This window comes from Sinocyclocheilus rhinocerous, unplaced genomic scaffold (assembly GCF_001515625.1).
Source record: "Sinocyclocheilus rhinocerous isolate Xijiao unplaced genomic scaffold, SAMN03320098_v1.1 scaffold1708, whole genome shotgun sequence".
Lineage (NCBI taxonomy): Eukaryota > Metazoa > Chordata > Actinopteri > Cypriniformes > Cyprinidae > Sinocyclocheilus > Sinocyclocheilus rhinocerous.
In genome coordinates, this window is record NW_015648635.1 from 411,801 (window position 1) to 425,560 (window position 13,760).

Sequence of the window (13,760 nt, forward strand, 5' to 3'; positions counted from 1 at the left end):
CGCAAAAAAAAAAAAAAAATCTCTAAAAGAAAAAAAATTGAAAGAAAAGAAAAAATGGATACATCAAGAAGGAACTGGCCTTTGCTTTGGATATCTGGAAGACTCTGGAAAGGGTGTAAAGAAATCAAACTGTTACCTTAAGGAATCACTGGAATTTGTGTCTAAAAAGTTGCACTAATGAGAAGACCCGAAGATGCGTTTTTTTTCCCGCTCCATTGCATTGCAAGGATGTCTTGTTTTTCCCAAACTGAAATACGAATGCTTTAATCTGCAACAGACTTCTCTTTCACTGTAAGTAAACAAAACATGTGGGGTGACTAACTGTTGGAATACACCTTCACGAGAGGATAAATTGGTTTAAATGTAAGTGATATCTTTTTTCCTTTTAGGGTGGGGTTGGGGCGGGCTGGTGGGCGGGTCTTAAGGGGGCGGGTACTGTTGTGTGGTTTCCGGAATTGCAACTTAAATTATTTCCTGTAGTTTTATGATCCATATGGTATGTCTCTGTTGTCTGGCAATGTTATTTTCTTATCTCATTTTTCTAAGTCTAAAAACTAATGTTTGAATTTTCAAAACGTTGCTCTTGAGAACCTTGTACTTAAATTGACAGTGGAGAACCAGTTAAGCTAAGTTCAGTGTGGCATATCCATGTACCCGAACACGCAAATTTTATTACAGATACCACTCCAGCTGTTCTTGCCTTAATGGTTCTGGTGTTTTGTTCATGTTTTCATTTGCAAGGTGAGGGTTGTTTTATAAATCCGCTCCTCTAAAATGTCTCCTTGAGGCATTTCGGGAGGCTTTCCACATCAGGGCGAAGTGCATGTTCATTTGAAAAACAGTATCCATCACCACTATCACAGGCACAGACCGTGCACCGACAGCCCATTTCTTACCCTGTAATGTTTGCTACATCCCACCGAGTGCGCAGAGCACAGGGAGCATGTGTGCGTGGACGTCTGTGCGTGAGTGTGCGTGTGTGTGAGTGTGTGTGCGTGCTTGGCAAACAGCTGTCATGTCAAGACCAGAGCCTTAGTCTGAAATCTTGCACAATTTGTAAAAAATGTAATAGGAAAAACAAAAAACATTGTATTTAAGGCACAGCGTCTTGTTTCTACTTTCCCAACATTTGCTCTCTACTAATTGTTTTGATTAACTTACTTTTTTCTCTTGTGGCCATTTTAATATTTATTCTGTATTCTTTTTGTATATTATAGGTAGATAGTGTGTAAGTTTGTGAGTCTTTCATTTTGAAGTCCCGAATGTGAGTACTGTTTAAGTTAGGACTGCAATTGCTGAAAGTTAACTGTGTAATCTGTTGCTTACATTTTTGAAAATAAAATTTTACATTTTGCAAAACCTGTTCTTGCTATTTACTCTAAAAAGCACCGGCCTGGTCCCACGCTTGGTTTAGCAGGCCCAAAGCGAAATGAAAGCTAAATTAGAGGGGAAACCACGTATAAATATTGACCGAGGCAGGCTAACAAGCTTATCTTTGCTATTAATGATCGCTTTGCATTGAACTGTCATGATTAGTCTCTCGCTAATATGTTTCTGTGGCCTGTTTGTGTTCCTGTTTAATTACTGTAAAAACGTTCTCTTGTCTCCTCTCTGATATTACTCCGTGAAACGAGACTCACTTTAGCCATTATGTGCTTTTTGCTTTGTCACTTTACCTCTTCATCTTCTCTCTTTCATTTCTGGCTAATTTCGGACTGTGTGGAGTTTGTTTGGATACCGCTTTTCCCTTGTGAGCGCTGTTGAAAGTGATGAATTATCTCTGCATTCTGCAATTCAATACAACAACAGAGTTTTTCTCTGTTAAATGTTACGTTTTCGTATGCGTATTTCGAGCTGACCTGAAAAATGCTTCGAGTGGGCATGCATTTGCTGCAAAATCACCTACTGTTATGATGTGAGGAGTGTCATTAATATGACCGGGAAGTTCTTTATTTAACTGTAGCCTTTGTCAAAATCCATTTAGGTTTTGTAGGCATCCAGGGATGCTTTCATTTGAGTCCATTAGCCCTTAAGTAATAGGACACTGGTTAGAACAGATCCTGCCAAATATTTCAACAGCCTCAATTTAAAGCCTTGGATTTTATGTAAACACCCATAGAAATTTTGACATATGTCGGACGCTGTACATCTAAATTAGAAATGGGGGTTCCTGAGCAAGGCCTGGTGCATTTATCTTGTGATTTTAGCTGTAGTTTCCTGTGTAAAGGTCAACATGGTCTTATGACCTCATGTCGAAATTATATAATCAAAAGTGTCAAGTAAGATCAAAAAGTTACTTAGAACTCATTTGGGGCATTTCCTGTCTCTATGATTCATGTCTTTGAGATTAAAGTCATATCTCTACTTAATGTATTTTTTTGTGCCAATTAAATTACACAATTTGCTATGGGTTTGATGCTAACCCCTCGCTCACTATTAAGCTCAATGAATGTGAATTATTTAAACTGACTTTCTTTAAATTGACTTCATTTGTATTCTTTTTTTTTTTTTTTACTTAGAGGTGCACTAAGTACGTTTTTGGTTATGTCTTGTCATGACTTTTGAAATACAAATCTATGCAAAAGACCACCAAGATTAATTTACCAAAGCCATTGTAGAAATACAACGAGGCTATTGGCACTGACAAATGTCAAATGTCAAAGCAAAATATTTAGTGCACATTGAATGTTACTTAAATGGTTTCTCACTGCAATTATTGTCACCAATGGAACAGAAAATACTTTTTAAATAGCATTTATACACTTTTAAAAGTAAAGGTTCCAAAAGGAGATTTTCCTAGCAATGGAATAGAGGAACAGTTTTCAGTTCCCCAAAGAATCTTTCAGTCAACAGTTCTAAAAATATTTTTTTTTTTTATAGTGTGAAGAATATTTTAATAATCTGAAGGATCTTTTTTCATTTTAAAGAACCTTTTGTGCAATGGATTAGTTCCAGGGATGTTAAAGTTTCATGGAACCATTTATGCCAATAAAGAACCTTTATTTTGTGTATTGCAATTTATTAGCCATCCATCTGAAATATGATTACTTTTATTTGAATCACATTTACTTTCCTAATTTATATAGGTGAATATAACATGGCAACCTCTCTTTGTAACCTTTTATTAAGTATGATAAATTTCATTCTAGCTTAACAAAACCTTCTTACTTTTTATGTGATGCCCATTTTTCACAATCCAATCAATTGCAAATTACCCATATTTTTCTCACGGAATATTCAATTTAGCTCATAAATACATAACATTATAAAAGTAAAATGGGTTGCGAATGCTTTTATGTTCAACTTCTTTTATGTTCAACTTTCTTCTCTGGAAAGGACATGATGTATTCTTCATCTAGACTTTAGACAAGTTACATTAGATGACATTTTGCAGCCTTCCACAGCAGAATAACTGCCAATTATCGTCTTTGACTAAGCTTCTGCAGATTGGATTTTTTTTTCTGTTGCTGCCTTTAGCGTCCAATAAACCTCAAATAGACTTGTGAGAGTCCAGCAGTCCAAAACATGGCTGACCAGTCAGGCTGCTTTAATGCATGCAGAGGGCAGAGGCCCCTCCTGTAGCATGCTGATGTACTGCGACAGCTTTATGCACATGTGTTCCGTCAGTTCATTACCCAACGTGTGTGAGGCAGGTGGAGCAGAGTAGATGGGTGAAGGGGCGATAAGTGGAAGTTCATTACAGCACTGTTAGCTTGAGCTGTAAAGCACGATTGGGGCCACGAGGTCCCCGTTTCTCTCAGCATCCCTGGTGAAATATCACAGAGCCGGCTACCAGTTATCAGTGTTTCAGGAGATGCCTGGCGCTGTCGAGGCAGAGCTGGAACAACAGGGGTTTATTGAAGCTTTCGAGGGGTCAAAGAACTCCTCGAATGTAGCGCTTGCAGATCGATACCTAAAGTGAACAATAATGGAGAAGTCATTGTGTTCGTTGTTAAATTTGTGCCCTACAAACAAAATTGACTCGATGCTAACTCCAGCAGAGGGGTTCGGCAGTGTGGTTTCAATCAAGCCACATTCTGCGGTATTAAAATGCAAATATTAGCATTAATATTGTTAAAGCTGAACTGTGTCGCTTTTCTGATAATATAATTTTCCATGACACGCTTCACTTTTAACAGAAATTTATAACATGTCAAGCAGGGTTTCTACACATTTGTTGACAAGCTGTCCAGAAAAAAAAGCCCCATCTGCTGTAGTCTGAAGACGTCTGGATGGGTTTCGAATGCCCTTTATCTGGAAGAATAAATGCACGCGGAGTGCAAGATGGAGGTGCTTGAATGAAAGGCCAATAAAAATCAAGATGATGATGGCTGTTCCCTTAGGACCCGTTGCGTTGCTGTATTTATCGTCATTCTCATTCCTGTAACAGCCCACCGGGGCCTTTGAATACAAATGATCAGGTAGACCGTATCATAAGTATGTGTGCATGACTAGATCCTTATCTCAGAAAGTCTACAAACTTAGTTTTATCTGCCTGTCATGCTGCTGGCTTTGAAAAGTATCTCCCTGCTTTAAATAATAACTGATTAAATTGCGGGATATGAATAGAAGAAGCTTAAAAGGGTTTCTTCAGCTTATTTAAAGAGATAGTTCATAGAACTTATGAAAAATGGTCATTATGTACAATCTTCACATCATTATGTCTTCTGTGGAACAAATCAGGTGAAATGTAGTCAAAGTAAATGTTAAGTGGCGGCAAGTGGCTTCTTTATGAGTGAATCGTAGATTCATTTAATCAAACGATTCATTCGGGAACAAAACAACTGGCTGTCATTATGAGTGACTCATTGAATCATTCACTCAACCAATCACTCAACCAGTTTGTTCAAAAACACTGATTCGCTCATGAAAGAAACAAGTCACACATAAGTGAGTAATTGAATCGTTCATTCAACCGATTTGTTTAAAACCACTGATTCATTCATGAACGAAACAAGGGATCTTTATATGCAAAAATCATTCAAAAGCACTTATTTATTCAAGAAATTAAACATCATTGTGCTTGCTCGAAGATTCATGGTTTGCATTTAAATTTGCTTTGACTTCGACAAAACTAAACAAAATAACTTGCAATATCATGTCAAAATGTAAGTTACCCAATTTTATCGTTTACTGAACTGTTGTATAGAAGCAATATTACACTTGCAATGTAACATAACTTACTATCATAAAAGTTGTCCATGACTTGTATTTTTTATATTCTAGCTATATAAATTTTTTTTATTAATATTTGAATTAGCTTTATTTATTATTTCAGTTTTCACATTTGTAGTGTTTTTGTCATTTTTTTTATTTATTAATTTCTTTTACTATTTCTATTTACCTTTAATTTATATTTCAGTTTTAGTAATTTTAGCACTTTAGCTTATTTTATTTCAGTTAGTTGCCAAGGCAACATTTCTAATTTTCTAAGTTTTTTAAGTTTCAGTTTTTCAACTAATATTCATTTCTAACTTTATTTCAGCTTTATTTCAATTAATGATTTCTTTTAGTTTTACTTGTAGTTAACAATAACAACACAGACAGATGGCTGCGTACAGGTAAAAAAAAAAAACGGTTAATAAAAAAATCACTTGCATGTTTAACAAAAAATAACTCTGTATGAGTTTGGAATGACATGAGAATAAATAATGACAGAACTTTCACTTGTAGCTCTTTAAATACTTTTATTTTTTTTGTCGTATCTTATCGGAATGAAGGATTGAAATGTAGTTTAAAGATACTCCCTATTCATCCCTCTCCCCTGAGTTAAATTACACCATCCCAGAGGAATTCAGACATCAGATCACCAGTGCCACAATCAGTAATGGATGACGTGCACGCCGGCTGCTTATTTTCCTGACATCACGTTGACAGGGGACATTATTCATTCATTCTCCATCATTTCCTTCACGTCAGTGCAGCATAAACAGCAATTATCTGTTGGAGATCAAAGATCTTTCCTATAGCTGCGTGGAAACCTTGATTAAAATCTAAACGTTTGCTTTTGTATTCCAACTACTGACATGTCCCCTCGAAACCCCTTTAGGGTGACTAGTGAATCAACACACTGCTGTAGATGCTTCGCTCAGGTTTCTGAGAGAGCTAATGGCACTACATGTTATTTAATAAAAAATTAGTCAGTTAACTTCAAAGACAGACAAATTGTTATGATAAATGTGACGACGTTCTTCAATGTGCAAATGATTCTATATTGTATGTGCATTACAGCCGTTTACGAATGTTAGATCAATGTTTCACAACTGGTTTTGCTTCAGGACCCAGATTTTACATTGTACATCAAGTGGGGAGTACCAAAATTGTGCAAAATTGAATTTCAGTGGTTTCATGCTCTCGGCAGCCAATAATTCACCCCACAAAACACACTGTGCTCGACACAAACCATATTTATCCTTGTTATAAGTGAACCCATATTTAATGTAGTTTGGGCTGTATTTTCTTTTACCTTATGTGGTTTTATTGAGGGTTTTTGAGGATGAAGATATATCACACAATGTGTCGTTGTCGCCGTGTGGCTAATTTGTTGAATCTGTGTCAAAATACTGCACATTTGATTGAACTTAACATTAACAAGAAAATATGAGAGGAGTTTTCACCTTTCTGTTTTATAAGTATTAAGTCTGTTTATCGTTCTAAAATATGTCCATATGTCATGTTTTTTCCTACTTTCCACAATCAGAATAGACCCATTTTTGGGTTGCAACTGCCCAGTCGAGTACCAGTGCTTTTACAGCACGAGTGATGATTCCTACAGCGAATGGGTTAAATGTTCAATGGTCAGAAATCTTTGTCATCTCATTTCCAGCCTCATGTAGTTGTACAACAAGCTGTGTTTGATATACGAGGACTGGATGTCATTTGCATGTCATCTCTTTCAGTTACAGTGACACAGAGTCAAATGCTGAGACTACAGAAAGCGTCAGCATAAATGGGACATACAGTACAGACCACCAGTGAAAATGCTTCTGTTTTATTATTTAATTAATTCATTTAGGCTCTTTAGCATTTTAATTGACTCAGAAGATTATTGCACTGAAATATTGTACGCTAAAATGATGGTTTATGTGAATTAAAACGCATAAGGTGATGACTTTGTCTAGTAGTGTGCACTTGGTCAAAAAATATGGAAGTCCATTTCCGACAGAATAAAAAAAAAGAAAAAGTAATAGCTATTTTTTATCGCCACAATTCTGAGAAAAAAAGTCAGAATTGCAAGATATAAACTCAGAATTGTGAGATAAGTTTTTATTTACGATTTAAGTTAAGATTTGTTTTTTTATTCTGTTGCTGAAAAAAATAAAAATAAAACAGATTTGCAAAGTCAGAACTGCGACATAAAATTCAGAATTGCGAGTTTATATCTTACAATTCGGACTTCTCAGAATTGCAAAATGTTACCTCACAGTTTCGATTTTATAACTCGCAACTGTGAGACAAACTCGCAATTCTGAGAAGTCTGAATTGTAAGATATAAACTCGCAATTATGAGAAAAAAAGTCAGTTGTAAAAAGTCACAACTACCTTTTTACTTTTTATTCTGCGGTGGGAAAAAAAATGAAATTGCAAAATGTAAACTAAGAATAAAGTCAGAATTGCTAGATATAAACTCAGAATTGTGAGAAAGAGTCAGAATTCTGAGATTATATCTCACAATGCTGCCTTTTTCCCACTCAGAATTACGAGTTTACATCTTGCAATTCTGATGTTATGTCTCGGAATTAAAAAACTAAATTTTAATCTCAATGAAAGAGTTCTGTCTTTCTTACTACATCAAATGAATCCTGAAGCAGGACTCAATCTCCATCAGCATACACACCACTGAAAGTGAGGGTATCCTCATACCTTTGGACCCAGCTGGAAAATAAGGGGTTTGCTTCATCATTTTAACCAAGCAGATACAAATCTGAGAAACTCATGGACCTGTGCCTGGCAGATGGGAATGAAGTGGAAAGCTGAATTGAAGAGGAATATGAAAAAAAAATAAAATGCTTTGATTGTGGTCAAACCAGCAGCTCCTCTCTAACTACCACATGCTGGCCCTGGTTGGTTTTGCTAAATGCCAGAAGGATAAAACAGACCACCACAAACATTTTCCCTTCGCTTTATGAAATATTTAGAAGCCACTCAGAGGAGGATATATTCAGATGCTTTTTTTCCAGGAATGAATTCTAGCTTTAAAATCTGCTGATTTTTCAAGCTCTTTATATAGCATTTGTGTATACTGCATAGCCAATATGATGTACAGTTGTGGTCAAAATTATTCATACCCTTGGTAAATATGATCAAAGAAGGCTGTGAAAATTAATCTGTATCATCAATCCTTTAGATATTTTATTTAAAAAATGTACTAAAATCTAACCTTTCATTGGAGAATAAGAATTTAAAATGGAGAGAAATCTCATTATGAAATAAATGTTTTTCTCTAATACACATTGGTCACAATAAATCATACCCTTTTATTCAATACTTTTTGCAACCTCCTTTAGCCAAGAGAACAGCTCTGAGTCTTTACCTATAATGCCTGAAGAGTTTAGAGAGCATCTGACAGGAGATCAGAGACCATTCCTTCATCCAGAATCTCTCCAGCGGCAGAGATCATATCTATCTATCTATCTATCTATCTATCTATCTGTATTTATAATGCGTTATAAGGTATTATTTACAATTGTATTTTTAATCATTTTTTAAAATTGTAATTATCATTTGTTTCTATAATGCATTGTAACAAAGCGAAATTATTTTGTGCACATACAGCACATTATTGTCTGCACAGTTTGCAATTTTTCTGTATGCATTGGATACTCAAATGATAAAATGTGCAGTATAGATCTCATTGATCTGATTAATCTGCCTCATCAAAACATTTTTAAAAGAGTAATATTTCCTTCAATGCAACTCACTTTATAAATAGTGACACTAAAAACAATAGGCATCATGTAGTACACTAGTATTCCATGGCAAACATGTGATCCAACATATCAATTTATGGCTCAACCAATGGAGTGAGTTTGGGGTGGGACTTCTTGTTTGAGTGTCCAATGGTTGATCGGGGGCGGAGTTAAATGGCAGTTTGAAAAAGCCACTGGAGTCAAAAAAAAAAAAGTTCACTAATTAATTTGATACTCTTTTAGTGTTTCCATTTTATATGTTAGTATATATTTATTGATATTTTTATGAATTATATCCGCTTATGATATCATCATGTGTTCAAAACCCATAATTACACACTTCATCTTAAATATGAATTATGTAAATGTCCGTTCCTTGAAAAACTCCATATTTATTAGTACTTGTGAAGAATCTCAAGAAGAGTCGCTCTCGCAGCTTGAGAAACTAGATCAGCAATGATGGCATTCATCAGATGACGCAGATTAACCAATTATCACCACGTCACCTTATAAACCTCAGCGTAATTAGAGCGCTACCCTTTTGTCATCCCAAATTATTGTGTTTTGGAACTCGTGCTGGTCTGATCGTGTTTGTCAGCCACGCTGATGATGCATTAGCCGTACTGTATGTGTGTCGATAGTTTCCAAGGCAACTAACTCCACTCTGTGAATAATGCAGCATTATAGAGTTGTATAAGAGACTCTCTTGTTACTGTAAGCTGACAGCATCAGGGGATACGAAATAAACGTATCATTACCCTCTTTGTTTAACAGAGGAAAACATCTACTGTCCCTGATGTGTTAAGGACGTACTGCTCAAGGGCACAATGGTTCAATGCAGGGTTTGAACCTACAACTTTGCAATTACCAGCTCAGACTGTTGGAATTGCAACTTTCCACTTAGAAAAGTGCAACACTTCCAACTCAGACACTGATGTGGAAATCCACAACACAAGATGTATGTACACAGTTAATTACAGACTTTTCAGGAAGAAAAAAAACACTCAAATGCACAAATTAGAAAATGTCAGATTTGCTTAGTCAACATTGCAACATGCAGAGTAGATCCTCACGCACTTGCACAAGGAATGCTAGCATTGAATAGCATCAATACGTGAAGGAAACCTATTTTGGACTGTGTTCCCTTCTCAGTAGAGCATAGCCTTAAGTGCCATTTAGCTTAATACAACAGTTACCACTTAAATAACAAGCAAACATTTTTCATTACAATATGTTTACTACAATATATTAAAACAGATTCATTATGTACCATCCATCCATATAGTCCCTGAGGTATAAACAAAAACATTTGCAAATGTGCAGTGATATACGCAATGCTAGCAGTGCAATTTATTTGACAGTACATCATCCCCTGATGAAAGCGACTTTATATGGAAGTCTGTGAATCAAGTAGGAATATCCCAAAATTTACTTTGAATCAGTCTTTATTTATTATTATTTATATACTATTATAGTACTTATTACTATTTTGAATGATCTTTTATTCATAAATATTTCTACATTAAATATATTTGAAAACTCTTTTTAGCTTTATTTTCATCTTCATAATATTAGTTTATCATATTTTTTTTTCATTACAGTTAATAATAACATATTTCTTAGTATTTTTAAGTTTAAGTTTTACATCTAATATATGTATTTAAATATTTTTTTCAGGTTGTTAAATTTTCAATTACCAAAAAATATTTTTATAAGTTATGCAATGTGAAATTAAAATGGACCCTTTTAACTTTGTTAATACACAGCCTTGGTCTTATTTTGAACAATTCAATGAGTTGCATTTTTCCATAGAAAATATATTATCTTGTTCCACCTCCAAAACTATTTTCATTTTTGGTTGACGTCAACTCTATTTTTTTAAACCCTGTCACTTTTTAAAAACCATTTAATTTCTGATGGATATTTCTTTTTCTTTTCTGTCACATTATGGAAGTAAAATGGATTGCAAATGCAGCTTTAAAACTCTAAAATATATCCACTGCTTGAAACCTTGTTGCTGTGATTTGACCCTTTTTTGCGGTCCACAAATTACAATTTATTAACGTGTCAGAAGCTTCAGAACTGCTCTGACTCATTTTACAAGCATAGCCTTTGAAAACCTTAAGTTTACAGTGGGTCAGACCCATCAATGAGGATTTAAGAGCCACTGCTGTCATTTTATTTATGCATTTACGTCTGTGTAATTTACACAAGTGCATTCATGCAAAGAGGACTCTCGGAGAGGATTTCGCAGGGATTGTATCTGCATGTAGCGCTACACCCACCTGCTTATATATTTCCTGACTGCAGACACCGTTAGCATCAGATAAACCTGAAAAGATTAGGATAGTTCACTAAAGGTTCTGTACTTAAGTAACCAGCGTCTCGTGCAGCGGGAGCAGTTTGCATAATCAGAGTCGACACAATGCAAAGTAGGAGGGAGATTAGAAAAATAACCCTTCCTCTCTCTCTTCAACACATCTTCCAGCAGCAAATCTTGCACAGTGTGCAAATACAAAAGCAAGTAGGTGTACTGCTCATACGCTTGTCCTTTAGCGTTGTCACGCCGCCATGGCTTGTCTTGGTCAGAAAGGCCTGTTGGACCGAAGGGCCCGGAAATAACAGCTCCGCGAGATTCTGCTGTGAGATTGGCCACTGATTCCACCTCGTTCTAACAATGCTATCACTTAAACCAAACGAGCCCCCTTGGATCACCGGGGTCAAGTGCACTTTGTGCTCCAATTAGATCACAAATGGGACTTTGTGCTGTTATGTCCATGAAGCACCGTAGCAAGGACAGCGCTATTCATCTATTCAGATGATTGCGGTTACTTACGTGTGAAATAATAAACACTTGGAGAAGAATCAGGTGTGATCTGTTTGTTGACAGATGTGGAGGTATGTTTCCATTCACCTGAAACGACAGTCTGCCATATTGTGTTGACACTGAGAAATCAATGCTAGCGGAGATATTATTATGTTTTTAAAAGCCAGACATTGATTGATAAGCAGTTTATTTGTGTGTGTGTGTGTATTTTTTTTTTGTGGCGCAGGGAGTGAAAGAAGCAATATTGCTAACTTAACTACATGTTCAATTGTGTAACAAAAGCTTAGCTGTTGTCAATAGCGTAGCAAGCTATCATGCTATTTTTGCCAACACGTAGCAGTGTATCACTGTTTTTGTCACGTATTTGCATTGCAGCCTAACATGTGAGTGAGCTGATGAAATAACCAAACACAGTTCCCTAGAATATCTCCCAAACAGAAGTTTCATTCATTTTGGGGGGATTGGGTTCATTCAGACTGATTCATCGATTTATTGAAGCTATTTTACATTTTTTTGTTTTGTTTAAATATTTAGGTAAAGTCTGCTATTTATCACTATTTATTAGTCTTTATTAATTTTATTAGTTGTAGTTAGGGAAAATTTATCTATAAGTTTCATTAATTTTGGCGATTGGGTTCGTTCAGACCGATTCAACAATTTAAGCAATTTTACAGTTATTTCTGTAGTGCATAAATTTTCTATGACAGTTTATTATGGTGTTTACTCATTTTATTAGGTGTTGTTAGTGTAAATCTATCTATCTATCTATCTATCTATCTATCTGAGCTAGACTATATGTGACCATGGACCACAAAACCAGTCTTAAGTGTAATTTTTTAAAAATTGAGATTTATACATCATATGAAAGCTGAATAAATAAGCTTTCCATTGATGTATGGTTTGTTAGGATTGGACAATATTTGGCTGAGATAAAACTATTTGAAAATCTGGAATCTGAGGGTGCAACAAAATCAAAATATTGAGAAAGTCGCCTTTAAAATTGTCCAAATGAAGTCCTTAGCAATACATATTACTAATCAAAACTGAAGTTTTGATATATTTACGGTAGGAAATTTACAAAATATCTTCATGGAACATGATCTTTACTTAATATCCTAATGATTTTTGGCATAAAAGAAAAATCTATAATTTTGACCCATACAATGTGTTTTTGGCTATTGCTACAAATATACCCCAGCGACTTAAGACTGGTTTTGTGGTCCAGGGTCACGTATGTATTTGAGCTACATTCATATTTACAATTGATTTCACTGTTTCTATCTCTCTGCTTGTTTGTGTTTGCGCATTTCAGATGGTAAGGATTTTTCAGCGACCCTTTCTGCAATTACATTGTCATGCAAGCTACTGACTTTATGAGAGAATAATTTGAATCATTAATCGATTCATTCAAAAACACTGATTCATTAGTGACCCTCTTCGTGATTGAGCCATTTGAATAATGTAATGATTTGTTCAAAATACTGATTCATTTAGTAACAAAACAAGTGACAGAGAGTCATTTAATCATTCATAATCCCAAAAATATTAATTCATCCAGGAATTTAACAAATATTATCTATACTGAGTGAATCATTCACTCAACTGATCGGTCCAAAAACACTCATTCATTCAAGAATTAAAAAAAGTGACTGTCTTTATAAGTGAGTTACTGAATCATTCCCTCAATGGACTCATTCATAAACACTGATTCATTCAGGAATGAAACAAATGGCTGTTTCTATGAGAAAGTCACTGAATCATTCACTCAACCAATATGCTCAAAAACAGTATTCAAATTCAACTCAAGTATTTTAATTCAAACGCAGTGATTCATTCAGGAACGAAATTTGATTGTCTTTACAAGTGAATCATCCATTCAACGATTTGTTCAAAACCACTGATTCATTCAGAAACAAAAATCAGTGACTAGCTGGTTAGGAGAATGTTTCATTTATAAATTTGGTGGTGGTTTAGTGATAAAGACAGTTGGCATATTAGCATACTACTATCACAAAAAATTTTTG

General features: G+C 35.1%; 1 protein-coding gene across 3 annotated transcripts in view; it reads left to right on the plus strand.

Annotated features, from left to right (window-relative positions):
- The first annotated feature begins 12 nt into the window (after positions 1–12).
- The window catches only part of LOC107710117 (transmembrane protein 168-A-like), a 53,837-nt gene continuing 40,089 nt past the window's right edge, over positions 13–13,760 (plus strand). For all 3 annotated transcript variants that reach the window (XM_016514833.1, XM_016514835.1, XM_016514838.1), the window contains exon 1: positions 13–363. The gene's annotated coding sequence lies outside the window, so the exon portion shown is untranslated. The remainder of the gene's footprint in view (positions 364–13,760) is intronic.